We start from the raw sequence: 27,174 nt of genomic DNA, 5'->3' as shown, positions 1-27,174 counted from the left end.
ATGTTGTACTTAAAATAACTTGCTTTTTGTATTTTAGAATGATATGTCATCACTGTCTGAATATGTATTTCATATGTTTCTTCTCAGCCCATTGAACATAAAAGCTGAATTTACTATTTATTTGAAGTGTAAACCAGGCCAACTAATTGTGTAATAGCTTTGCATGTCTTTTTCCTTTTTTTTAATAAGTTCTGATGGATAGGGTTAATTTCCGAGACCATAAAACTCCATACAATTAATATAGATGCAGGCTGGTGATTTGCTTTGCATGCTACTATATATGTTTGACTAGCCACAAACCTGTTTTGTTTTTGTGTCTCACTCATCATTGTGTACGGAATCATCATGCTCACTCTCCTTGTCAGCTTCAGTGGCGGCAGCCAGTCTGACCTGGAAAGAAGCCGACACACTGGAGGTCTCCTTTAAACCCGGAAGTGTCAGTAATCCAGTGCTTTCCTACAAGCTGGCTCTGTTTATTGTGGATATCAAGTGGCTGCCTCACCTGAATCTACTGTCACCAAGTAGCCGGAGGCTCTGGCAACATGGCGATCTAGGCTGTCTGACCATTAGTACTGGTTTTCTTTTCGCTGGCTCTGTCCACTTGTCTGTTCCTGGGAACGTTTTCTACCGTGCAATAGTTAGAAATAAATAGATGGTCCCAAATTATTTGGTTGCAATCCCAATGAATATGACGGTGTTGCAAAATTGATTTACTAAGGAATAGGTAAATTCATAGCACGCATCGATGCTGAACAATAATTTACTTTATTTCAAAAGGCGTATATGTATATATATATATATATATATATATACATATATATATATATTGGCAAAGGCCTTGTACGCCAGGTATTAGAAATATGCAGGTAAAAGGTCTGTACAGGGGAGGAATGGGGAATGCTGTCCCATCTCCATAACAGATAGAAGTCTACTAAGGACATGTTTTATAACTGCAGGTTTGAAATAACTAAAAACAGATTATTATAATTTTGTGAAGTACACAACAGTGAACAGATCAGTATAATATAAGCTACTTGGCAGGCTTTCTAACGTACTTTGTATTTCAATCATTTTCAAGATTTTTGCTTGCTTTTAATGAATAGGAATATATATATTTTTTATTATTATTATATTTTTTTAATATCCTGTTTTTTTTGTCTAACCACTAGCTTTGCACTTGTGTCAGTTGGATTAAATCAGGACAGGTGTTAAGCCTATTGATAAAAGCAAGAATATTTCCGTTCACTGACAACAAGCAGAAATTTACAGAAAGTACAAAGCATATATCATTTTTATTTACATATTTTTCATTTAAGGAAGAAAGAAAAACAGGAATTGATAACTACGATTTAGAATTTTTGAACAATAAGACATAATCACCAAGTTAGTCTTTACATAGTTAAAGGGAACCTGTCACCAGCATTTCACCTATTAAACCAGCAATACCTGGTGGTAGTGGGTGAAAAATAATTTCTATATAACCTATAATTGTCTTCTAAGTCGGCTCTGTATCTTTTAGTATTCAGTTTTGTAGTGTTCTCGCACTGTATGCTAATGAGCATAAAAGAGTCATATCTTCATTCCTCAAGCCTTTTCAAGTTAACCCTGCCTCCTTTTGATTGACAGCTCCTCACCTCCCCCTAGCATACACAAAATCCTGCGCTTGCACATCGATGTCCTGTTCTGGTGCGTGTGCACAATGGGACACCATAGCGGCACATGCGCAGTAACTACATTTGAGGCCCGAACGAAGCAGGTAAGGGTGTCGGACCATACATGATGGGCGCATGCGTGCTATCTCAGACGAGATTTCGGCATTCAGGGCCAGACAATTTTCGGCGGTGGGCAGGCATAAGAAGAGTAACAAACGAGACTGCCAGATTATTACCATAAAAGATGCAAAATGGAGCAGGAGTTTAGGGGAGGGGATAATGGCAAGGAACCGTTGACAGCAGCGGCCAGCAAGGGGTGAGTAGAGTTCAATAGATGAAATGCTGGTGAAGGTTTCCCTTTAAGTACTCATCAAAGTTAGAGCTAAACTCTGGTTTGGAGCAACTTCACATATTTTATATTGAGTTAAATTATGAGCAATTCTGAAAGATTATTATTGTGATCATTCCCTTGATAGGAACAAGCCAGTATAACCCTGTAGTTTCAGCAGGTGTCATCAGTACGATATAGGCATGGTGTAACGTCTATGGCCGAGGGCCGTCGTTCAGATTTACCCTCTGACGGTCCCGGCCATGGATATCTGTTTCCTCGGCGACATCTTCCTCCAGGGAGACGCCGGCACTCACTTCCGGGTTCTCGGACTGTTTCCCGCAGGGCGCGCGCACGGCCTTAAAGGACCAGTACGCGTCCAGTTGTCATTACTCAATAATTAGCCCAAATGGCGGCTGGACTATAAAAAGGGCTCTGCCCACTTGATCCTTGCCTGAGCATTGTTGTATACCTAAGTTTGTCTTGCAAATGGTCTCCCAGTGTTTTCCTGTTCCCAGTGTTACCCGTTCCTGCTGCCTGTACCCTGTATCCCGTGCTATCGTATCTACAGTGAGAGTCAAGTTGTGTCTTCCGCTGCATCTACTAGCCATCTACAGTGAAAGTCAAGTTGTGTCTCTGCTACTGTCTACATTGCCTCAGGTACCCGTTCTGGACTATAGACATTGTTTTGTACCTAGTTGGCCAGCTGCTACCCCGCTACGCGGTACGGCCCAGTGGGGCCACACCCCGCGTCATGACAGTACGCTCAGGCCATGGACCCCGCTGGCCAATTCAAGGGCCTGTCACCCTCCCAAGTCATGCAGGCGGAACTGCAGGATCTGCAAGCACGACAGGATCAACTCCTTGTGGCAGTAGACTCCATGGCACAGCAGCTAGAGGCGCTAGCTACTTCTTTCACTGCTCCTATTCAAGCTCCTCCGATCGACCCATCTGCTACACCTCCTGGCAGCTCCGGCTCAGATCCTCGGTTCTCGCTGCCATTCCCACCTTGGTTCCATGGAGACGCAGGTTTGTGCAGGGGGGTTTCTGAACCAATGCCATATCCACTTCACCCTGCACGCCCGAGCATTCCCTTTGGACGGAGCCAGGATCGCCTTCATTATATCTCTACTTGCCGGCAAGGCCCTGGCGTGGGTGAATCCAATCTGGGAACGACAGGGACCCGAGACTTCCAGGGGTTCGTGCGGTTGTTCCATTCCGTATTTGAGTAGCCTGGACGAGTCTCGTCGGCAGCCACTGCTATCTTTAACCTGCACCAGGAGTACGCCTCCGTGGGCGATTACACCATCCAGTTCCGGACCCTGGCAGGAGAATTGTCCTTGAACAATGAGGCCTTGGTAGCATCCTTCTGGCATGGCCTATCGCCCGAGATCAAGGACGAACTTGCTGCTCGAGATCTACCAGCTGCCCTGGATGACCTGATTCTACTGGCTACTCGAGTGGACATAAGGCTCAGAGAGAGATCTCAAGAGATTTGACAGGAGAGACGGCTTCCTAGACTGGCACCCAACTTCCAGCAACCCCTCTTGCCTTCTTCTTCTGCTCCGCCCGAAGTTCCAATGCAGATGGATCAGCTTAAACTGTCCGTTCAAGAAAAACAGCGCAGGCGCTCCTCTGGACTTTGTTTATATTGCGGCCTCGCTGGCCATGTCGTGCGTCTGTGTCCTCAGAAGCCAAAGAAACCACAACGCCTGGGATTGGTTGGAGAGACAACCCTGGGCGATACAGCATTTAATAGAGAACTCTCCTCCAAACTGTTCATTCCTGTGACCATCGTCGCTGACGAGAGATCTCATCCAGTCTCTGCCTACCTGGACTCTGACTCTGCAGCCAATTTCATCTTCCAGGACCTTGTGGATCTTCTTCAGTTGCCCACTGTACTGCTGGAAAGTCCATTGATCGTTGCCTCGGTATATGGTCTGCCTTTGCCTGACTCAGTTTTCTCTGTGACCAAGCCGTTAAGGCTCCAAGTGGGAGTTCTTCACTCTGAACTCATCTCCGTGTTTGTTCTGCCCAATGCCGTCAACCCCGTGCTACTGGGTTTGCCTTGGCTCTGTCTACATGCCACAGACCTGGATTGGAACTCTGGAGAGGTTCTCCAGTGGGGCCCCAAGTGTCTCGACCGCTGTCTGGTGCATGTCCATCCGCCTCAGTCTTCTCCGCATCAGTCACTGGCAGGGTTGCCTCCTTGTTACTCTCAGTTCGCAGATGTCTTCAACAAGAAAGAAGCAGAGACATTGCCACCACATCGAGCATATGATTGTCCTATCGACTTGGTTCCTGATTTGTCCCCTCCTCGCGGTAGAGTTTACCCTCTCTCCTTGCCAGAGACCCAGTCCATGTCAGCCTACATTAAGGAGAATCTGGAGAGGGGCTTGATACGAAAGTCCTCATCCCCGGCCGGAGCCGAGTTTTTCTTTGTCAAGAAGAAGGATGGATCCCTCCAACCCTGCATTGACTACCGAGGCCTCAACCAGATCACGGTGAAGAACAGGTACCCATTGCCTTTGATTCCGGAAATCTTTGTTCGCATACGAGGGGGCAAAATTTTTTTCCAAGCTAGACCTGCGGTGGGCTTACAATCTAATCCGGATTCGTCAGGGTGAAGAGTGGAAGACTGCATTTAATACACATCATGGACACTACGAATATCTGGTCATGCCCTTCGGCCTGTGTAACGCCCCCGCGGTGTTTTTAAGAATTTGTCAATTACATTTTTCGTCATCTCCTCTATGTCTGTGTTGTGGTGTATCTCTATGACATTTTGATTTTTTTCCCCAGATCTTGTGACTCATCAGGGTCATGTCCGCCAGGTGTTGCTTCGATTAAGGGAGAATCATCTTTACGCCAATTGGAGAAGTGCGTGTTCGAAGAGAAGTCTCTACCCTTCCTGGGCTATATCATCTCTGATCAGGGTCTCAAAATGGACCTGTCCTGGAGTGGCTACGCCCCCAAGGCTTAAGGGCCATACAATGCTTCCTGGGATTCGCCAACTTCTACCGACTGTTCATTCCCAACTTCTCTTCTTTTACAGCTCCCATTTCCACCCTCACTAAAAAGGGTATGAACATCAAGGTATGGACTCCAGAGGCTGAAGTCGCATTTAAAACCTTAAAAAAGGCCTTCACGTCAGCCTCTATTCTTCATCATCCTGATGTATCTCTACAGTTTTCGTTAGAGGTGGACGACTGCTCTGTTGGTGCTGGTGCACTTTTGTTCCAGAGAGGTTCAAAAGGCAAGATGGTGGTATGTGGCTACTACTCCAAGCTGTTTTCTCCTGCAGAGCGCAACTACTCGATTGGGGATTGGGAGTTACTGGCCATCAAGCTGGCCCTGCAGGAGTGGAGACACCTACTAGAAGGCGCAGCTCATCCTATCCTGATCTTCACGGACCACAAGATCATGACCTATCTACAGACAGCTCAACGGCTGAATTCTCGTCAAGCCAGGTGGTCGTTGTTCTTTGCGCAGTTCCGGTTCGAACTCCACTAAAGACAAGAATGTGAGGGCCGATGCCTTGTCTAGGTCATTTGAAACAGAGGACACTGTGGAGTCCCCACAGAATATTATCGACCCTTCCTGCATCTATTCGGTTAACCCTCAGCAAGTTAGAGACATTTCTCCGGGAAGCACTTTTGTACGTATGGGACACAGAGGAAGAATCCTTCGCTGGGGTCACAGCCCCAAGCCGGCAGGTCACGCAGGTGCCCGTAAGACAGGAGACCTAATTGCCAGTCAGTTCTGGTGGTCCACGCTGCCCAAAGACGTCATGGACTTTGTCTCCTCCTGTACGGTGTGTGCAGCAAACAAAGTTGCCCACTCCAGACCAGCCGGTCTGCTCCAACCACTGCCTGTGCCCGATGCCCCCTGGCGGCATGTTTCTATGGACTTTGTCACAGATCTGCCTCTCTCTGCGGGATGCAGTGTGATCTGGGTAGGGGTGGATCGATTTTCTAAAATGGCTCATTTTGTTCCCCTGACTGGCCTGCCTTCTGCTGCTCGACTGGCCGACCTCTTAGTTCAAAACATCTTCCATCTGCACTGCTTGCCTCTGCAAGATCGAGAGGTCCAGTTCACCTCGAAGTTCTGGAAGGCATTCTGCGGCTTCCTCGGTGTAAAGTTGGACTTCTCCTCGGCTTATCATCCTCAGTCCAATGGACAAATCGAAAGGTTAACCAAATTATGGAGAACTATCTGTGGCACTTTGTCTCCAGACAGCATGATGACTTGGTGCAGCTGCTCCCGTGGGCTGAGTTCTCCTATAACAACCATACTAGTGAGTCCACCACCTCCAGTCCGTAGTTCATCGTCTACGGCCAACATCCTTGAATACCTCTGCCTGTCTACTATGTGCCATGTGCCGGCAGCTGACTCTACCTTCAGGGACTTTCTGCAGATATGGCAACAGACACAATCTTCTATTCTGCTGGCGGTGGACGGCATGAAGAGAAAGGCAGACACTAGAAGATGAGAACCCCCCCCCCCAGTTTCTTCCAGGTACAAAGGTCTGGCTGTCTTCCAGGAATATCCAACTGAGGGTGCCGTTTTACAAGTTTGCTCACAGGTTCCTCGGACCCTTTGAGATTCCGCTACAGATCAATCCTGTGTCGTATAAGCTTCGGCTGCCTCCTACCCTCAAGATCCCTAACTCCTTCCATGTCTCCTTGCTGAAGCCCGTGGTCCTGAACCACTACTCCAGGACTCCTAGTTCCGCAGTGGCTCCTGGTGGTTCGTCTGGGACTTTCGAAGTGAGGGAGATCCTGGCCACCAAGAAAGTGGGAGGAAGGACGTTTTATTTGGTGAATTGGAGAAGATTTGGTCCAGAGGAGAGGTCTTGGGAGCCAGAGGAGAACATTGATGCCCCTGTCCTCGTGAAGAGATTTCTCTCCCGCTCTGGCTCCAAGAAGCGGGGCGTAAGAGGGGGGATACTGTAACGTCTATGGCCGAGGGTCGCCGTTTAGACTTACCTCTGACGGTCCCGGCCATGGATATCTGTGTCTTCGGCGACATCTTCCTCCAAGGAGACGCCGGTACTCACTTCCGGGTTCCCGGACTGTTTCTCGCAGGTACGCACGCACGGCCTTAAAGGGCCAGTACGCGTCCAGCTGTCATTACTCAATAATTAGCCCAAATGGCTGCTGGACTATAAAAAGGGCTCTGCCCACTTGATCCGTGCCAGAGCGTTGTTGTATACCTAAGTTTGTCTTGCAAATGGTCTCCCAGTGTTTTCCTGTTCCCAGTGTTACCCGTTCCTGCTGCCTGTACCCTGTATCCCGTGCTATCATATCTGCAGTGAGAGTCAAGTCGTGTCTTCCGCTGCATCTACTAGACATCTGCAGTGAAAGTCAAGTTGTGTCTCCGCTATTGTTTGCATTGCCTCAGGTACCCGTTCTGGACTATAGACATTGTTTTGTACCTAGTTGGCCAGCTGCTACCCCGCTACGCGGTATGGCCCAGTGAGTCCACACCCCGCGTCGTGACAATAGTGCTGCAGACTACTCGATTCTTGTCATAAAAAAAGACACCATACACCTGACTTCTCCCTTGTGGTTCAGGTGATGCTGTATTAAGGCCACCGGTACAATGGTTTTCATCGTAATGTGGAAATTGTAATTGTAATTACAATTTGAGTATTTGTGTGAATTCTGACATAAATGTGTCTCTATTTCTCTCTATGTATAGATAAAGCTCTATATCTATAGAAATGCGCTGGTGACATTCAGTATGTCCACACCCTGCGTCGTAACAGATGGTTTACGGCAGTCTGCGAATAAACTGCTCCTTAAGACCCTTGCCATGATTGTAATCACGTTGCACAGTCTCTGTGAATGGGAAATGTACAAAATACAGGCTTGCTTATGCATTTCCTTATAAAATGGAGAGTGGCTTGGGTGACGTGAAGCTGTCATGGAATAGACACTAATATGTAGTACACGATAGGCACGGTGCCTTAAGCCAACATATGCTGCATCATCGTAAGCGTTACTGTTAAGTACCATATTTGCATTTTAAATAAAATTTGCAACACCCCAGATTACATCATTTTATTTTGACATACTAGAACACCTCTTCAATCTTTTTTTTAGAGTCATTGGGTTACATTACCCCAAGCTAGGGGGAGTCACCACTAAGGGGAGCGGACTGAATACGGATTTATATAGCTCCCATTGAACTGAATAATAATCAGTCTTCAGTGAATGCTCCAAAAACTACCCTATTGTTGGTTGCAGGCAGCCAAAATTTTACCAGTGAACTGTATGATTCTGCAATAAATAATACCAGACATGAGCAGCCTACAGTTTTACAGTAGCACAGTAATAATACTTTGTGACTAGTTATAAATCAGTTATAAATCTTATGCAGTAAATCATATGCATTGGCGCTCTGTATCAGAAAAACCGAGCTCTGACCGATAAAAAGATATTGTAAACCGTTAGTAACTGCCCATAGGTGTTGTTGCAGCGGTCACTAACAGGCTTTATTTTGATGCATTGGCAATTTAACGGCGCTGCATCAGAATATAACAGACCTGCTTGAATTGGCGGGATCTAAGTCAGTATCAATCCTACCCGTTTAATCCCTAAGATGGGGCGGTCAATACTCCCTATCTTACCCCAGTGACACACCCACTATGCGATCGCAGGGTGCGGATGGTTGTTATGGGAACTGGGGACCTAACAAAGGCCCCCAGGTCTGCCTTTAGTGAATGCCTGTTAGGCCATGCCAGAGGTGGACTTCCATAACCTGACAATAATTTACCTCAGAAACTTTTATGAATTAAAGCGCAAAGTAGTAGATTTGACTTTCCGGCGCACGAATTTCCAGAGAAGCACCTTTGTTTATTAAACAGTGTGTACCTCTTATTAAATTAGGTGCATCTAACTACAGCACCTTTTAGATTGAGACTGGAATATTTATAATCCATATGTAAAGAGGAAGAATGTTTGAGTAAAGAATTCATAAACTTTAAAGGATACCTAATATTTGCATGTATATATATATATATATATGTAGTCATTTTAACCTGTTAGTGACCGCCCCATAGTGTTTTTTACGTCGGTCACTAACGGGCCTTATTCCGATGCAAAATAAATAAACAGAGCAGGAAGCCGTTAAATCTCCCTGCTCTCAGCTGGCAGAGGTAGCTGAGGGCTGGGGGCGTCCCTGCTCGAACGTGTGAGATCGATATTAGTATCGATCTCACCCGTTTAACCCTTCAGATATGGTGCTCAATAGCGTGCGCCGCATCTGAGTGGTTTTGGAGAGAGGGAGGGTGCTCCCCCTCATCTCACTGACACCCGGCAATAAGATCGCCGAGTGTCTGTGTTTCCGATGGTGCCCAGGGGCCTAATAAAGGCCCCCAGGTCTGCCTGTAGTGAATGCCTGCTAGATCATGCCGGAGGCATGACCTAGCAGATGCCTGTCCGTTTTACACGGACAGGCATAATACACTGCAATACAGAAGTATTGCAGTGTATTATAAATGCGATCGGATAATCACATAGTGAAGTCCCTTAGTGGGACTAGAAAAAAAAGTTTAAAAAAAGTTTCATAAAAAGTGAAAAAAAAATAAAATATGAAAAACCCACTTTTCCTCCCTTACAAACTGCTTTATTATTAACAAACAAAATAAAGTAATAAAGTTACACATATTTGGTATCGCCACGTCCGTAATGACCGAAACTATAAACTTATTACATCATTTAACCCGCACGTTGAACGTCGTAAAAAATAAAAGAAAAAATCATTCAAAAATTGCTGTTTTCTTTGAATCCAGCTTTAAAAAAAATGTGATAAAAAGTGATCAAAAAGTCGCATCTACTCCAAAATGGTACCTATAAAAAAACTACAAGTCGTCACGCAGAGAAAAAGCCCTCCTACAATTGCACCGGCAAAAAAATAAAACCGTTACGGCTCTTCAAACATGGAGACACAAAAACAAATAATTTTGAAAAAAAGTGTTTTCACTGTGTAAAAGTAGTAAAACATACAAAAAAGTATACACATTTGGTATCTCTGCAATCGCAACAACCCACTGAATAAAGTTATTGTGTTATTTATACCACACGGTAAATGGCGTAAATTAAGGACGCAAAAAAGTGTGGCAAAATTGCTGTTTTTTTTCTATTCCCCCCTCCAAAAAAATTTAATAAAAGTTAATCAATAAATTCTATGTACCCCAAAATGGTGCTATTAAAAACTACAATTTGTCCCACAAAAAACAAGACCTTATACAGCTATGTCGACGCAAAAATAAAAAGTGTATAGCTCTTCGAATGAGACAATGGAAAAACGTAAAAAATGGCTTGGTCATTAAGGTCTAAAACAGGCTGGTCATTAAGGGGTTAACTGAATTTGGTCATAATAGTTCTTCATGTGAACCTAATATAATAGAAGAATGGGTATTTCTCAGCACTATGTAGTTTGGTTACACTAAAGGCCTATTTACAGCATTATCTCAGACAAGCTGTGCTTGGTGTCTTCTGGTTTGAGTGCCCCAAGACCCAAATTAATATAAATTATGAAGTTAACTAAGGGAAATTTTAAAGATTTCCCCCAGTTTATATTACCTCCAGAGTGACATTTGAATTCCGAAAAAATTGCTGTTACAGCCATCAAAGAGCTAGAGTAATCCTGGAGAAAAATCAACACGTCCTCTACATATAAACTCTTTCCTTGATTTCATTGAGACGGAAGCCCTCCATCTTGTCCTTAGATCGAATATATTGAACTAACGGTTCCATTACAATTGAGAACAAGAGGGATGATAGAGGACATCCCTGCCTTGTACCTGGAGTTAGATGAAAAAATTAGGACATTTGTCCATTGACAGAGATCCTTGCCCGAGGGGGTGGTATAAATAGGAGCAATCCACTTTATAAAGCTTTCATAAATATCCAATTTTTTTCATAACCAAAGTCAAGAATGGCCATTCGATACAATCAAATGCCCTGGAAGCATTTAGTGACAGGATCGGCTCTTTTCCCCCATCTAAAACCACAGCTTGGAGATTCCCAATGACACTTTTTATATTGATTTTAGTAGATGTATTTGGTATGTACCCAGTTTGATCACTGTCTTCGACTTTTGTTATTACTTTTGTCAATCTAGATGCCAGCACCCGTGCAAGGATCTTGATGTCTGTATTAATTAAATATATTGTCTATAAGAATACATTTTTATTGGGCTCCAGTATCCATGGCCTCCTCCATCGATTCAAAGGAGGTATTAAAAACATCTAACATATAAACCAAGGTCTCTACCGCATATTTTTATAATTAATCTCAAAAGGGATCCCATCACCACCAGGTGCTTTTCTGCTGGGAATAACACTAAGAGACTCCTCTAGCTCCTGTTAAGATATGGGCCTATCTAATAAATCTTTCTCTTCCTGAGACATTTGAGGTAATGAAATATTATCTAAGTATTTTTGAATTTCAATGTTAGATGTACTAAGCCTTGAGGTTTACACCCCCTTAAAGTGAGACTCAAATATGCTAAGTATTTTATCAGCTCTCCATACAAGGCCCTAATCAATTTTATCGGGATGATTGATTTTTGATTATTCATTAAATTCATCACAGCCTGTCCTGGCATGATACAGATAATTAACTTTAGAATAAAGAGCTAGATTTTGGGCTTTATTTAGGCTTACCATATCATAATCATGTTACACATTTTCCCACTTTACCCTAAGGCCTCATTTACACGAGCGTGTGCGTTTTGCGCACGCAAAAAAACGCTGCGTTTTGCGTGCGCAAAAGGCAATTGACAGCTCCGTGTGTCATCCGTGTATGATGCGCGGCTGCGTGATTTTCGCGCAGCCGCCATCATAGAGATGAGGTAGTCGACGGCCGTCACTGTCCAAGGTGCTGAAAGAGCTAACTGATCGGCAGTAACTCTTTCAGCACCCTCGACAGTGAATGCCGATCACAATCTACACCAACCTGTGAATAAAAAAAGACGTTCACACTTACCATGAACTGCCTGCTTCCTCCAGTCCGGTCTCCCGGCCGTTGCCTTGGTGACGCGTCCCTCTCTTGTCATCCGGCCCCACCTCCCAGGATGACGCGGCAGGCCATGAGACCGCTGCAGCCTGTGATTGGCTGCAGCCTGTGCTTGGCCTGTGATTGGCTGCAGCTGTCACTTGGCCTGAATTGTCATCCCGGGAGGTCGGACTGGAGGAAGAAGCCGGGAGTTATCGGTAAGTCAGAACGTCTTTTTTTTTTTACAGGTTCATGGATTTTCGGAGCGGAAGTCACTGTCCATGGTGCTGAACCAGTTTAACGCTTTCAGCACCGTGGACAGTGACTGTCTCCTGACGTCGCGTACCCGAACATTTTTTACCGGTTTCGGTCAAAACGAGTTTGGCCGAACCCGGTGAAGTTCGGTGCGCTCATCTCGAATTTGACACTCCGTTTGGACGTTTGTAACCAGAAAAGCACGTGGTGCTTTTCTGTTTACATTCAGGAGTTTGACAGCTCTTGCGTGATTTTCGCGCATGCAACGCAGGACCGTCAGTGTGGCATGCGTTGTTTTCACGCACCCATTGAAGTCAATGGGTGCGTGTTGCGTGAAAAACGCAAGAATATAGAACATGTCGTGAGTTTTACGCAACGCACTCACGCAGCGCAAAATTCACGCATCGTCTAAACAGCCCCATAGACTATTATAGGTGCGTACGACACGCGTGAAAAGCACGCGCGTCGCACGCGCGTATAATACGCTCGTGTAAATGAGGCCTAAGAGTAAAAATATTCCTTAGCCCATCTCCTAGTAGTGGGCAGTGTCTTTAGTTAAATGCGTCTCTAATAGACATATAATTGCAGGAAGGTGAACCTTCAGTGCATGAAATATAGTGAATCTTTTAATTTTCCCTTTAATACCCCTAATATTCCAAGATAAAATGTTCATATTCCCCTAGGGTCTTGAGAAAAGAAAAAAAAAAAAACTCCCACTCCGCAGCCATCTGTCTCCCACTCCCCCATCCCCTCACTACCCCCAACCCGCATCCTCCACAGAAAAAGAAGAAATACAAGAAGAAATTTTACAGGATAGACCAATTTCATCCTGATCAGGCACTAATAAATTTAACGAATGCCTGTGGTATCTAGCCAATTTACAGTTTAAAAAAAAATGAGTTTGCCCTTTAAACACCACCTTCAGTTTCGCAGGGTAGATCATTGCATACTGCAATTCAGCTTGTCGCAAACACTTCTTGACATTTTCAAAGCACTGTCTGACTGTCTTCGTCACTGAGGAAAATTCCGGGAACAACCAAATCTTGGAGCCATTATGAATATTATGAAGGCTATGTACTAGTGATATCGTTTATTTTTTTTTATAAATTAAAATTGTGCATCAGTGGGATTGGTGCAACTTTCTAAATACATTTTATTCAAAATACTTTTTACTTTTTGAGATACCGCTGCTTTGTATCCTGGTTATAGAGCAGCTGTACCTTGCACTGAATCCTGTATCCGTGTCTCTGACACGTGATCGATAGCAGCTCGATCCTATCTAAGTTCATAACTTAGATGTGATCGATTACAGGTGGATCCTGTGTGTCAGAGTCACGCAGGACCCTTTGTCACTGAACTGGTCTGTCCTGCGGACCTGACGGATTCAGGTCTTAGCGAATGATACATCTGCTCTGTATACTGGATACAAAGCAGCTGTATCTCAAAAAGTGAAAATCATTTTAAAAAAAATCTATTTAGGAAATTGCACCAATCACACTGATTCACAATTTTTTTTTTTTTTAAAAACTATGTCAAAGGTGTACATAGCCTTTAAGTCCCGTGTCCCTGCCATCTCTCCAAAAAAATAGGAACTAATATTAGTATTAGGTCCTGACCCTGGAGGTAGGGGGCACAAGGGGATGCAGTGAGCCCTCTGAATGGCAAAAGATTTAAGACCGATTCTGCATCCCGAATGTCTCCAGGCACCACATTGTCATAAAGTCAGCACAGTTCCCACCTGCAGCTCCCTCAGGGTATACCATATGCTTAATATTTAGTCGCCTCGAATGGTCCTCAGGTCAGTCAATTTAGCAGTCATGACGGAGTTCTGAGCTCTCAGAACAGCTATGTCTTTATTCATATTATGCATCTGGTCCTCTAAATTTGATATTGTTCCTTTTGACACTGATATCCTTTCTTGAACGTGGGAGTGGGACATGTCATCCTTTATTAATGATATATCAGTTCTGACTTCCGCAATCTCCCCAACAGCCCATTGATCGCTTTCGGAATATGGGACAAAGAGGGCTCCTGCCTAGACGCCTCTATGTGTGTAGCTTCCTCTGCTTTGACAAGGTTTTTACCCAACCCTTGACTAAGTATGACCTGAGTGTTATGCCCAATGTCCCCATTTATGGGAGGCCCCGTCCCTTCTCCCACTGGTGCCTGCATTCTCCTCGTCCTACTGACTACTTTGCTGGGACTTGAATTTAAATATTGCTCCAGTCTGTTCTTTTTAGCATTTAATAATGGAGTGTTAACTCCCTCTGACCGTCTCAATTTCGCTGCCAAGTATTTATCCTCCTTTTTATCTTCCTTTTTCCTGTGCATCTTGGCCAGCACGCCTAATTTTTAGGTACAATCCCCCATAGTCAAAGTTGGAATTAATGGCGCAACCAAAGATCACCAAGGGCATGAGATATTAGAAGGATAGAATTGTATCGCTCTCCTATAATATCACCACAGGCCCACAAGCATACAAAACCGGCAGTATTTTATTGCCAATTTTTTTAAGTATAGGGTCATGGCCGATTGGAAATCCTTGTGTATTTTATTGTTGCAGACATCGTTGGTACCTGAGTACAATTGTGTTTCAGTGGTTACTTATGGATACCCGCTGTGTTTTAGGCTTCGTTCACATCTGCGCTGGGGTCCCGCTCTGACGTTCCGTCGGAGGTTTCCGTCAGAACGGGACCCTGAACAGACACAAATGGAAAACAGAGGTTTCTGTTTCCATCACCATTGATTTCAATGATGACGGATCCGGTGCCCATGGTTTCCGTTTGTCTCTGTTCTGCACCGGACCCGTCGTTTTGCCAGAAGCAATAGCGTAGGATCTTTCATTGTTGCTTATTGTATTGCAGTAGAGGCAGCGCTTTTTCAGGCATTTGGAGCTTCCATTGTTCTCTTTTTCTAAAAAGGCTGTTTTGGTTTTTGCTGTTTTGAGTCTGCTTGGTGCCAGAATGTTCCTCAGAGTCGTAGATCTCTGGAAGGTGAGTGGTGGTTTAGGTGGTATTATGGAGAAAAGATGTGGGTCCTTTTGAAGAAGGTGCCAATGATGATTGAGAATTTTTCGTATTGCGTAATGGGAATGGTTGTAGGTGGTAATGAAGTTAATTGTTTGAAGATCTTTGTCGTTGGTTTCCGTTGTTTTGTTTGGGATGAGGCATTGGGTTTGCGTGGATGTGAGCGCTTGTACATAAGCTGATTGGGTAAGTTGTTTTGGCTAGATTCTGTGGTTCAGTAATTTAGCATACTCGGGCCACATGTGTGATATTTCTAAAAACTGCAGAATCTGGGCAATAAATATTGAGTTGTATTTCTCTGGTAGAACCTTCTGTGTTACAGAAAAAAATGTATTACAAATGAATTTCAGCAAAAATAATAGAATTTGTAAAGTTCCCTTCTACTTTGCATTAATTCCTGTGAAATGCCTAAAGGGTTAAGAAACTTTTGGAATGCTGTTTTTAATACTTTGAGCGGTGCAGTTTTTAAAATGGGGTGATTTTTAGGGTCTATCTAGTACATAAGACCCTCAAAGCCACTTCAGAACTGAACTGGTCCTTGAAAAATAGCCTTTTGAAATTTTCCTGAAAATGGGAGAAATTGCTGCCAAAGTTCTAAGCCTTGTAACGTCCTAGAAAAATGTTAAAATGTTAAAAAAAACTATGCAAATATAAAGTAGACATATGGAATAAGTGCAATAGTAACTATTTTGTGTGGTATTACTATCTGTTTTACAAGCAGATAAATTTAAAATTAGAATTTTCCTCCAATTTTGGTGTTTTTCACAAATAAGCAATGAATTTATTGACCAAATTTTTCCACTAACATAAAGTACAATATGTCACGAGAAAACATTCTCTGATTCGCTTGGATAGGAAAAAGCATTCCAGAGTTATTACCTCATAAAATGACACGTCAGATTTGAAAAAATATGGGGCTGGTCCTGAAGGCCAAAATGAGCTTGATCCTGAAAGGGTTAAAAAATGCTTTAGTGGTGTACTTCTGGTGGTCATGTGAGATGAGAATGTCCAGGAACTCTATCTCTGTACTATTTCAAGTTGAGGGTGAATTGTATATCCCATTTGATCTGGTTTAGCTCTTGCACAAATTTTATTGCTGAATCTTCTGACCCTTTCCAGATGATAAATATATTGTCAATGTAATGACGGTACAGTGTGAGATGGCTACGTAGGGTGGTGTTGGTATGGATAAGGGGCTCTTCTAGTTTTGCTATAAACAGATTGGCATAACTTGGTACCACCCTAGTTCCCATCACAGTACCAACTTTCTGATGGTACTTGATGCCATTGAAGGTAAAGTAGTTGTTCTGTAGGATCAATAGTTCCATGCAGAAGCAGACAATGCACAAACGGTTCTGTTCAGTTTCCAAGAGCTGTCACGGAGAAGCAGGAGATGGCACACTGCGAGGGACATCAGATGGCAGACAGCAGCAGTTATATGGACACTGAGTCCTTCAAATGACCAACCACTGTAGCCACACTACGGTCACAAACAGCAGAGTAGAGCAATTATGTGGTCACCGAGTCCTTTAGAATTCACCCAACCACTGCATTCATGGTGCTATCATACAGGGGGGAGGAAACCAGGGTCCAGTGAGCGTCTGCAGAGAGAAGTAGGAGATGGACAGGAAGACATGTGGGAGGCCTAGGTCCAACAGCTTCTGTCAGGACACAGAGTAGTCTCTTGGACGCCAGATTTTAAATTATCAGCGCCGGAGCATAGATCAGCTCATCGGCGGCGCTAACCAAGAAGTGCCTAGAAGAAGTAAGCGAGCAGAGGGTGAGGGGGTGGGAGGAGTGTACAGTGTCACACGCTCACTTCTCACACCTTTTCCCTCTGTAGCGGTGGGGGGGGGGGGTATTTAAATTAGAAGAAAATTTATACGGTGTATGATATAATTTGTTGTATTGAATATTTTAAATAAAAAAAATAATAATAAAAAAAGTTCTACTTAAATGGGATTTTTTTTTATCAGGAGAGTGCATCCAAAAGTGAGCGCTTGAGAGGCCAATACAGACAGAATTTTTAACATTCAAGAATTAAACTATTTCTTGGCTGCATTTTTCACATAATACTTGTAGCGTGTAAATGATTGCTGGCAGAAGGGTTAATTGAAGTTCCAGGCCCCCAATGCAAAATGTGTAACAGGGCCCCCAACTATGGCATTGTCGTTTATATATAGTACTAGACTCCTCATATGGGACAGTTGAATCTTATAATCCCCCTTAGGCTCCAGCTCCCGGGTGTGACCGCAACTTCTACACCACCCCCTATATCTACGGCCCCCTGATTGCTGGGCAAGAAGCACCATTCCAGCCCAATGGAGGAGGCTTGCTTTGTTACATAATAGCAAAGAAAATCTGTGTATCTGAATACAGAGGCATGACCGGGCATCAATATCTGGGATAAATTTGTCCCATGTACATAGACTTTAACTGGGCCCTGCAATGTCATTACTTGGTGTGAATATCAATGACAGAATCCTTTTAGTATATTGAGTATTTGTTTACATTGATGCCATGTGGATATTCATAAATTGCTACTTACGTAATTCTTTGACTCTTTGATTTTATCCAAGCTTGTTGTTGTTTGGGCTGGATGTCTGTACAACCCAAGCCAATAATTGCATTTCAATGAGAAGTTGACTGATTTATATTAGTGCATACAATTTTGTATATAGCTTCCTTATTTCTCTTTTAGTTTTTGTGCCCATTCATCCTCCTGGCATGTGCCCCCCTTTGTCAACAAGGCATCTTTCATCACTCAATCAACACCCAGAAGCTTTTAATTGGTCTTTAGCCCTGTTTTTCCCACAATTCGCCTTGTAAAAACTTTCAAAATAATGTTGCCAAAAGGCCTTTCCTGAGTGAAACAGGATTATCATAAATACTGGTACTGAAAAGAGGGGGATTACTCCAGCCCACTTCATTTCACAGCTCCGAGTTACGGAAAAAAAAAAAAAAAAAGGCTCCTAATTATCTTCTCTCCTCTGAATAGGCCTGCCTGACAGGAAAGTCTACTTCATAAAGGTGTCTTAAGCCAGCATGCCCCAAGCACAAGTTCCTTGGAACTAAAGGCCCCTGGAGTAATGAGCATGTTAATTAATAGGTTATGGAAAGAGACTTATTGTTGGAGAGGAAAGTGTGAACCATTTTCATTTGAAAAGAAAGAAGCTAATGTTTCTGTTCTGCCCCTAGCTCTCTGTGGTCACAGTAACAACAGGTACACATATTGGATAAAGCTATGCAGACTTCCGCAGTGTGTGAACACCAATAACAGTGTGTGTCATGGGTTTGGTGGCATGCACTACAGCAAGCTGCGTGTTAGGCAGGCAGTGTGGAATTTAAAGGGTAACTAAACGTTTGCTGACGTGTCATAGTCAGACATGTCACAAGATTTGATTGGTGGGGGTCCGAGCACGGAGACCCCAATCAATCGCTAAAACGAAGCTGCAGAATTGCTCGTGTGAGGGCTCAGCCGCTTCATGTTTGTTCGGCTTTTTCTGGAAAGCCGATGTATCAGAGTACGGACTCATAGACTTTCTATTGAGCCTGTACTCTGATACATTGATTTCCAATAAAAGCCGAACAGACACGAAGCGGCTGAGCCTTCACATGAGCTCTTCTGCCGCTTTGTTATAGCGATTGGTGGGGGTCTGAGTGACCGGACCCCCACCAATCAAAACTTCTGACATGTCACTATGACATGTCAGAAGTTTGTCAAACGTTTAGTTATCATTTAAGAAAATGGTCCTAAAGGATTGTTAAATGATAGCGGAAAATGGAGAATAGGCGGTACCTACCCTCACCCATACCAAACCGTAAAAACAAAGGGGCAGCAATACGCGCCATCAGCACTTCTATTATATGGCAGGTAACTACATTGGTCTCGATTAAGGTATGAAGATCCTACAGGATCACCTCTGCTAAGTACAGTGGCGTAGCTATAGGGGTCTCTGCAATCCCAATTGCGACCAGCCCCCGAAGCCAGGAGGGCACGCGGCCCCCCGCACCACGTCTATTAAAAGTTACTATAGTAACTGGGGCCTATGTAATAAACTGCACGGGCCCCTGTTACTATAGAAATGAGAGACTTACCCTCCTCGTTACCAAGTGCAGCGGAGGTCCTGATGTCTTCCCGTGTCATGGCGTCACTACGCCGTGCACCGCACACAATGTTGTGACACTGGATGGCTTTAAAACCTCTGCTGTGCCCAGAGCCCGAAGAGGAGGGTAACTATAACATTACTGTCTGCTGGGGCCCTGCATCTAAGCCTACATGGTAGGCTTGGATACATGGCCCATGTGTGATGCTGTCTGACGGACCCTGTATCTAAGCCTACCACATAGTAGGCTTAGATACAGGGCCCCAGCAGACCGTAATCTTATACTGTATAAGATTACTGTCTGCTGGGGCCCTGTATCTCTGCCTACCACATGATAGGCTTAGATACATGACCCATATGTGATCCTGTCTGATGGGCCCTGTCTCTAAGCCTACCACATAGTAGGCTTAGAGACAGGGCCCCAGCAGACAGTAATCTTTTATGTTATACTTATAAGTGTTCCATATCAATGTTATGGTGGTTTAGACTACCAAGCATATATCAAACAAAAAAAGACCCAAATGGGAGCATAGAGACCGGAAAAGTCTTCATATATGTATTTAAACAAAATATTGGTTTTATTTCCACATCTTTAAAAACAACATAAATATATGACAATTATAAAAAGTGGCCAAGATGATGTAAACAAAATAAAGAGTACAACACTGCAACTGATAGTAAGTGATACAAAGTAGGACTAAGGCTTTGTTCATATCTGCATTGGGGTCCCGTTCTGACGTTCCGTTGGAGGTTTACGTCAGAACGGGACCCTGAGTAGACACAAACTGACACAGACGGAAACCAGAGGTTTCCGTTTCCATCACCATTGATTTCAATGGTGAAGGAGCCGGTGCCCGTGGTTTCCATTTTCTCTCTTTTGTGCACCGGATCCGTAGTTTTGCCTGAACCAATAGTGTAGTCGACTACGCTATTGCTTCCGGCAAAACGACGGATCCGGTACACAAAAGAGACAAACGCAAACCACGGGCACCGGCTCCGTCACCATTGAAATCAATGGTCTTGAAAACGGAAACCTCTGGTCTCCGTCGGTGTCGGTTTGTGTCTGTTCAGGGTCCCGTTCTGACGGAAATCTGCAACGGAACGTCAGAAGGGGACTGCAACACAGATGTGAACAGAGCCTAACTCTAAAGATCAATCCTAGTATGATGCAACAATTTCAGTAGCCCAAAAAGACATATATCAAGCATTATAAAATAGTGGTTAAAAGTGTCAATAGCGTGTCAACATCAGTGTAAACAAAAAAGGGTACCGTCCCAAACAGATGGACACTAGCTGTAGTACAAAAGGTATTATGTGTCAAGCATAAGATATATGGCTTTGCATCATACTGAGTGAAGGAAGGGGAAGACAGGGGGAAGCAGACAGTAAAGATCAACTGTAAGCCAGAGTCAATTGGTATAGAGACTTACTTATCAGTGTCCCTGGATAGTTTCTGCATGTGTACTGCGCCTCGACGCACGTTTCACTAGGTATTCCTCAGGAGGCGTGATATATAAGATATAGAGAAAACCCAAACGCACTCCAAAGATATTCGACTGTATAGAATTTTCGTGGAAGAATTATTTATTTTCATTCATTCCAACATAGATAATTTTTACAAAGCAAAATTCATGTATTGCAAGCGATGAGCGTATCTTTGACGTTTCGGCCTATCCAAGGCCTTTCTCACAATCGCTATGGGGAAAGCAAATAATAACATAACGTACCTAGTATTTTCAATAGGACAACAAATAAACAAACAAATTCAGAGATTTATGACATTGGTATTTCTCAACTCTTGATTTAGAAAACTGATCCCAGTAGATAGAATCAATGGATACATATGTAAATTGAATAAACTTCTTATAAAGAACAGAATATATTTCAATGACATTCATATGTGATCATGTATTTTTACATTCACAGGTTATTAACGTTTTAAGCTTCTTGCATCAGGATATACAAAAGAAAAAAAATAAAGAAATATATAGAGGAATATATATTAAGACATATCACATCAATATGTTAAGAGTATACATATAAACACTAGTAAGGGAGGTATTAACCCCTTAGCGCACCAGGACGCACTGGTACGTCCTGCATTGAAGTGCTTTAAGCCACAGGGACGTACCGGTGCGTCCTGGCTAAAAACTGTCACCCTGTCAAAGGACAAGGTGACAGAACTGTGCCGTCAACTGTTTATGACAGTTGATCGGCACAGTAAGACGGTAGGGGACCATTCACAGCGGTCTCCTGCCGGCGATCGCTGTGATTGGTCAGTCAAAGCAGACTGACCAATCACAGCTCTATGACGTATGTATGTGATGACGCTGGCTCAGAAGCTGAGCCAGCGTTATCACCACCGGGAATCAGCTGTCCGACGCCCCTCTGCAACGGCCAGGACCGGAGCTAGGCTCCGATCCGGCCGATTAACCCCTTCGATGCATCGATAAACGTGATCGATGCATCGAAGTGGCTTGTAGCCTGTCGGCAACCACGATGGTTGCCACGGGCGCGGGTGTCAGCTGTTTGTCACAGCTGACGTCGTGCCCTAACGGCCAGGACTGGAGCAAGGCTCCGATCCGGCCGATTAACCCCTTAGATGCAGCTATCGCTGCATCTAAGTGATTAGATCGTACCCTATGGTTGCTAATGACAACCATCGGCACCCACGGGTGTTCCGATGGTTGCTATGGCAACCATAGCCTAACAATCTCTTCCTAGTACGGAAGCCTATTAGGCCCCGCCGGGAGGCGAAGCCTAATAGGCTTGCTGTCAGTGAATAGCTGACAGCTCTAATACACTGCACTATGTAGGTAGTGCAGTGTATTAGAATAGCGATCAAGGCTTCATGCTTTCAAGTTCCCTAGTGGGACAAAAGAAAAAGTTAAAACAAGTTAATAAAAATGTTGTAAAAAAGTTAAAAAAAATACGTTTCATGTTAAAAAACACTATAACAGCCTTTTTTCCTATAATAAGTCTTTTATTATAGGAAAAACCAAAAAACATAAAAAAAGTACACATATGTGGTATCCCCGCATCCGTAACGACCCAAACTATAAAAATATCATGCTATTTTACCCGTACGGTGAACACCGTAAAAAAATTAAATAAAAAACTATTCCAGAATCGCTGTTTGTTAGACACTACCCCTCGCAAAACAGAATAAAAAAGGGATCTAAAAGTTGCATGTACCCCAAAATTATACCATTAAAAAACGCAGCCCGTCCCGCAAAAAACAAGCTCTCCCACCGCTTTTTTGACGGAAAAATAAAAAAGTTATCGCTCTCAGAATATGGTGACACCAAAAATAAATTATTTGAAACAAAAGTGATTTTTTTGTGCAGACGCTGCAAAACATAAGAAAAACTATATATATATGGTATCGCCGTAATTGTACCGACCCGCAGAATAACGTAAAATTGTCATTCATAGCGCATGGCGAACGCCGTAAAAAAATAAATAATAAAAATCATCAGAATTGCAGGTTTTTGGTCACCTGGCTTGCCAAAAAAATGAAATACAAAGTGATCAAAAAATCGCATGTACCCCAAAATGGTGCCAATGAGATCTACAGATTGTCCCGCAACAAATAAGCTCTCACACAGCTCCGGGGGAGAAAAAATAAAGACGTTTTGGCTCTCAGAATATGGCGATGCAAAATGTCCAAACAGCAGTTTATTACCACATATGGGGTATTGCCGTAATCGGAAGACATTGCTTTACAAATGTTGGGGTGATTTTTCTCCTTTATTCCTTGTAAAAACGAAAAGATCGTATGTTTTTTCAGAAAAAAAGTAGATTTTCATTTTCACAGTCAAGTTCCAATAAATTTAGCAAAAAACCTGTGGGCTAAAAATGCTAACTATACCCCTAGAAAAATTCCTTGAGGGGTGTAGTTTTCAAGATGGGGTCACTTTTGGGGGGTTTCCACTGTTTTGGCACCACAAGACCTCTTCAAACCTGACATGGTGCCTAAAATATATTCTAATAAAATAGAGGCCCCAAAATCCACTAGGTGCTCCTTTGCTTCTGAGGCCGGTGTTTCGGTCCTTTACCGCACTAGGACCACATGTGGGATATTTCTAAAAATTGCAGAATCTGGGCAATAAATATTGAGTTGCATTTCTCTGGTAAAACCTTCTGTGGTACAGAAAAAACTGTATTACAAATGAATTTCGAAAAAAAAATTTACATTTGTAAATTTCACCTCTACTTTGCTTTATTTCTTGTGAAATGCCTAAAGGGTTAAAATAATTTCTGAATTCTGTTTTGAATACTCTGAGGTGTGCAGTTTTTAAAATGGGGTGTTTTATAGGGGGTTTCTAATATATAAGGCCCTCAAAGCCACTTCAGAACTGAACTGGTCCCTGAAAAAATAGCCTTTTGAAATTTTCTTGAAAATGCGAGAAATTGCTGCTAAAGTTCTAAGCCTTGTAACGTCCTAGAAAAATAAAAGCACGTTCAAAAAACGATGCAAACATAAAGTAGACATATAGGAAATGTTAACTAGTAACTATTTTGTGTGGTATTACTATCCGTTTTACATTACAATTTAGAAAAATGCAGATTTTTGCAAAATTTCTCTAAATTTTGGTGTTTTTTACAAATAAATATTGAATTTAACGACAAAATGTTTTCAGTATCATAAAGTACAACATGTCACAAGAAAACAATCTCAGAATCGCTTGGATAGGCAAAAGCATTCTGGAGTTATTACCACATAAAGTAACACATATCAGATGTGCAAAAATCGGCTGTGTCCACAAGGCCAAAATAGGCTGTGTCCTTAAGGGGTTAACAAGATACCTCTCAGGACCAGGGCCGCCATCAGGGGGGTATTAGGGGTACTAGTGTAGGGGGCCCGGCCAAACTTAATTGAAAGGGGGGCCCGGCAACTGCCGCGACTTGCCTTTGGTAGAAAAAAACAGGCCCCTGCAATGGGGCCTGTTCTTTTCACCAAAACACCGCCGTGAGCTGCGGGCCCCCCTCTCATCACCGCCGCGAAACACAGCTTGCACGCGTGAACGACCGCATGCGCGCACACGCGCGCGCATGACCGCACACGCGCGCGCATGACCGCAAGCGCACGCCCATGAGCGAACGACCAGGCGCGCCGCCGAGAGGGAGGCTGTGCGCCCGCAACACAAGTCCGATCTACGGGGAAGGACAGCAGCGGCGCACAGTTTACTTACCTGCTGGCCCGCCTCCGACTCCGCCTCCTCGTCGTCCGCCTCCTCGTCGTCCTCCTCCGCCTCCTCGTCGTCCTCCTCCTCCGCCTCCTCGTCGTCCTCCGCCTCCTCGTCCGACTCCGCCTCCTCGTCCGACTCCGCCTCCTCCTCCGACTCCGCCTCCTCCTCCTCCAGAGCGTAGCTGCGTAAGGAGAGGGGGAGGAGTGAAGTTCTTGCGCGGCGGCAGGAGTTACACGATCCCCACCATTTTCTGGAGCCTGGACCGAAGACATCGCCTGAAGAGGACTGGAGTGGGAGCAGCTCTTCTGACACGGTGAGTAAAGTGTCTCAAAGTGCTGTTTATGTATGGCCCTGTTCACACAGTATTTTGAAGTCAATGGGTGCATGAAAATCACGCCCAGCACTTTCACTTTCCGTTGCGGGGTTCACCCGACAGAAACCTCAGACGGAACCCCGGAGCGGAAGCGAACGGTGATGTGAACAGGCCCTAACACAAAAGTTTTGTATTTTTTTAAGCTGGTTCACAAAAAAAAATAATTCCAAATTCTACTGGACCAACTGCCTATTTAGAGACCGGCAGCAGCTGCAGGAGCGATGTCATAAGGGACACACTAGGCGGATATCCTGAGTAAAACTACACAGCTTATCCTCCCTGGTAGCCGCAGGGAATTCCGACAGCAAAACCGCAGCAAATAGGTCCGTGCGAGGCGCGTGAAAATTACGCACGTTGCACGGATGTATTACACGTTCGTCTGAATAAGCCCTAACAATAAGGCCCAGTTCACAGAGTTTTTGGGCCTTGATATTGACTCGGACACTGCGTCAGAATCGGCACCAAACAACTTCCAAAACCGCCTCCCATTGATTTAAAACTGAAATCAATGGGAGCCAGTCGCGGAAAAAAGAAAAAGCAGCACCTCCTTTCTTGCCGCGGTTCCGCCTCTGACCTCCCATCGAAATCAATGGGAGGCAGAAAATGCATTTTTCCCTGCGTTATTTGTCTGCTGTCCTCAATCGCCGCGGGCAAAAAACTGGGCAAGATAGTGTGGGCAGGTCAAAATCTGCCTCAAAATTCGGTGCGCGGTTCCAGGCGGTCGCGGGTGCGCATGCGCGGGAGTTTTCGGGTGCGCGAGATCGGTCGCACGGGCGGCGGTGTTTGACGGCCCCCATGACGACCCCCATGCTACCCAGGGCCGCCATCGGGGGGAATATTATGGGTACTGATGTGAGAGGCCCGGCCAAACCTAATTGAAAGGGGGGCCCGCAGCTCACGACATTCTTTTGGTGAAAAAAACAAGCCCCATTGCAGGGGCCTGTTTTTTTTCTACCAAAGGCAAGTCGCGGCAGTTGCCGGGCCCCCCTTTCAATTAGGTTTGGCCTGGCCTCTCACCTCAGTACCCATAATACCCCCCCTGATGGCGGCCCTGGGTACCATGATATAGTGCTGGATGGAGTACCGTTAACAGGCGGTGCCACGGTATTGGGGCCCAGAAAATTTAGCTGTAGGGGGCCCTGAAATTCCTGATGGCGGCCCTGCTCAGGACCATACCATAAAATACCGGCTGGGAAAAATGGTGATAAAAGAAAGCAGACTGAAGAGATTTATATAGGATATCGAAGTAGTAAACAGACCAAGTTATATGTTGTATGGTGGCAATAGCGTACCTGCATTTAGTTTCCAAGAGATGAACCGAGTAAATGGCGTCTGCCAGACGCTCAGAGTGTGTAAAAGTGCTAACGAGAGCACCCGTTTCTTAGGTCTGTATCTCCTACCGGATATCCGGTATTTGGAACGCAAGGCTGTTCTGACGCATGCGCAATCGGAGGGACGCCGTCGCTCTGTGGAACGCAAGTCGTCCCTATTGCTAATTGGGTCTAGTGCTGCACTCGTAAGTTTCACCTTCCTAATAACAGCCTCCTTAAGCTGAGGGAACGTAGATGTAAGGATGTCATTAGTTTTACCATGATAATAGAATCTAGATAATAGAATCTATGTGGAATGAATCTTGATCCAATGTTTATATAATAATGGAGTTTTTATAGCGTTGAATACTCCCACAAATCTGAGCCCAAGTATGCAAGGAAAAACGATGTGTAGCTATCGCTATTGAACGGAGAAGATAGTGAGTTATATTATACAAGGGATCATGTCCTATGGAGTGTATCATTATTTAATGAGAAGGGGGGCAGATTGTATTATAAAAGTAAAGTATATAACAGAAAATATTGATAAAGCAAAAAAGAAAAGGTAGATTGTGAACCGGTTTTATGGTACCTGTATCTGGTCGCACACTGGATCTTGATTATAAATCTTTTTCTATCGTGCCTGAGAAAGAGATAAATGTATAGTATTAATAATAGAGAACAAAAGAGTAAGAGAATTAACAATCGATATATTTATTTTCAGCATAATAGGTCGAATTCCCTATTCAGGCCATTAGGCGCCAGATTCTCCAATGTGTGGATCCAGTATGACTCCCTTTGTTTGAGTAGGTGTATATGGTTGCCTCCCCTCCTTGGCCTAGAAACCTGTTCTATGATTTGAAATCTTAATTGGGAAATATTATGATTAAATTTAATAAAATGATCTGGAAGGGGTAGCCATATT

General features: G+C 44.0%; 1 protein-coding gene across 2 annotated transcripts in view; it reads left to right on the top strand.

The window, feature by feature from the left end:
- The window catches only part of AFG2A (AAA ATPase AFG2A), a 524,877-nt gene that overhangs the window by 382,571 nt on the left and 115,132 nt on the right, over window positions 1-27,174 (top strand). The gene's annotated exons all lie outside the window — the stretch shown is intronic.

The sequence above is a fragment of the Rhinoderma darwinii genome, chromosome 1 (genome assembly GCF_050947455.1).
Source record: "Rhinoderma darwinii isolate aRhiDar2 chromosome 1, aRhiDar2.hap1, whole genome shotgun sequence".
NCBI classification, from domain to species: domain Eukaryota; kingdom Metazoa; phylum Chordata; class Amphibia; order Anura; family Rhinodermatidae; genus Rhinoderma; species Rhinoderma darwinii.
This window is presented reverse-complemented; position numbering and strand designations above follow the sequence as displayed.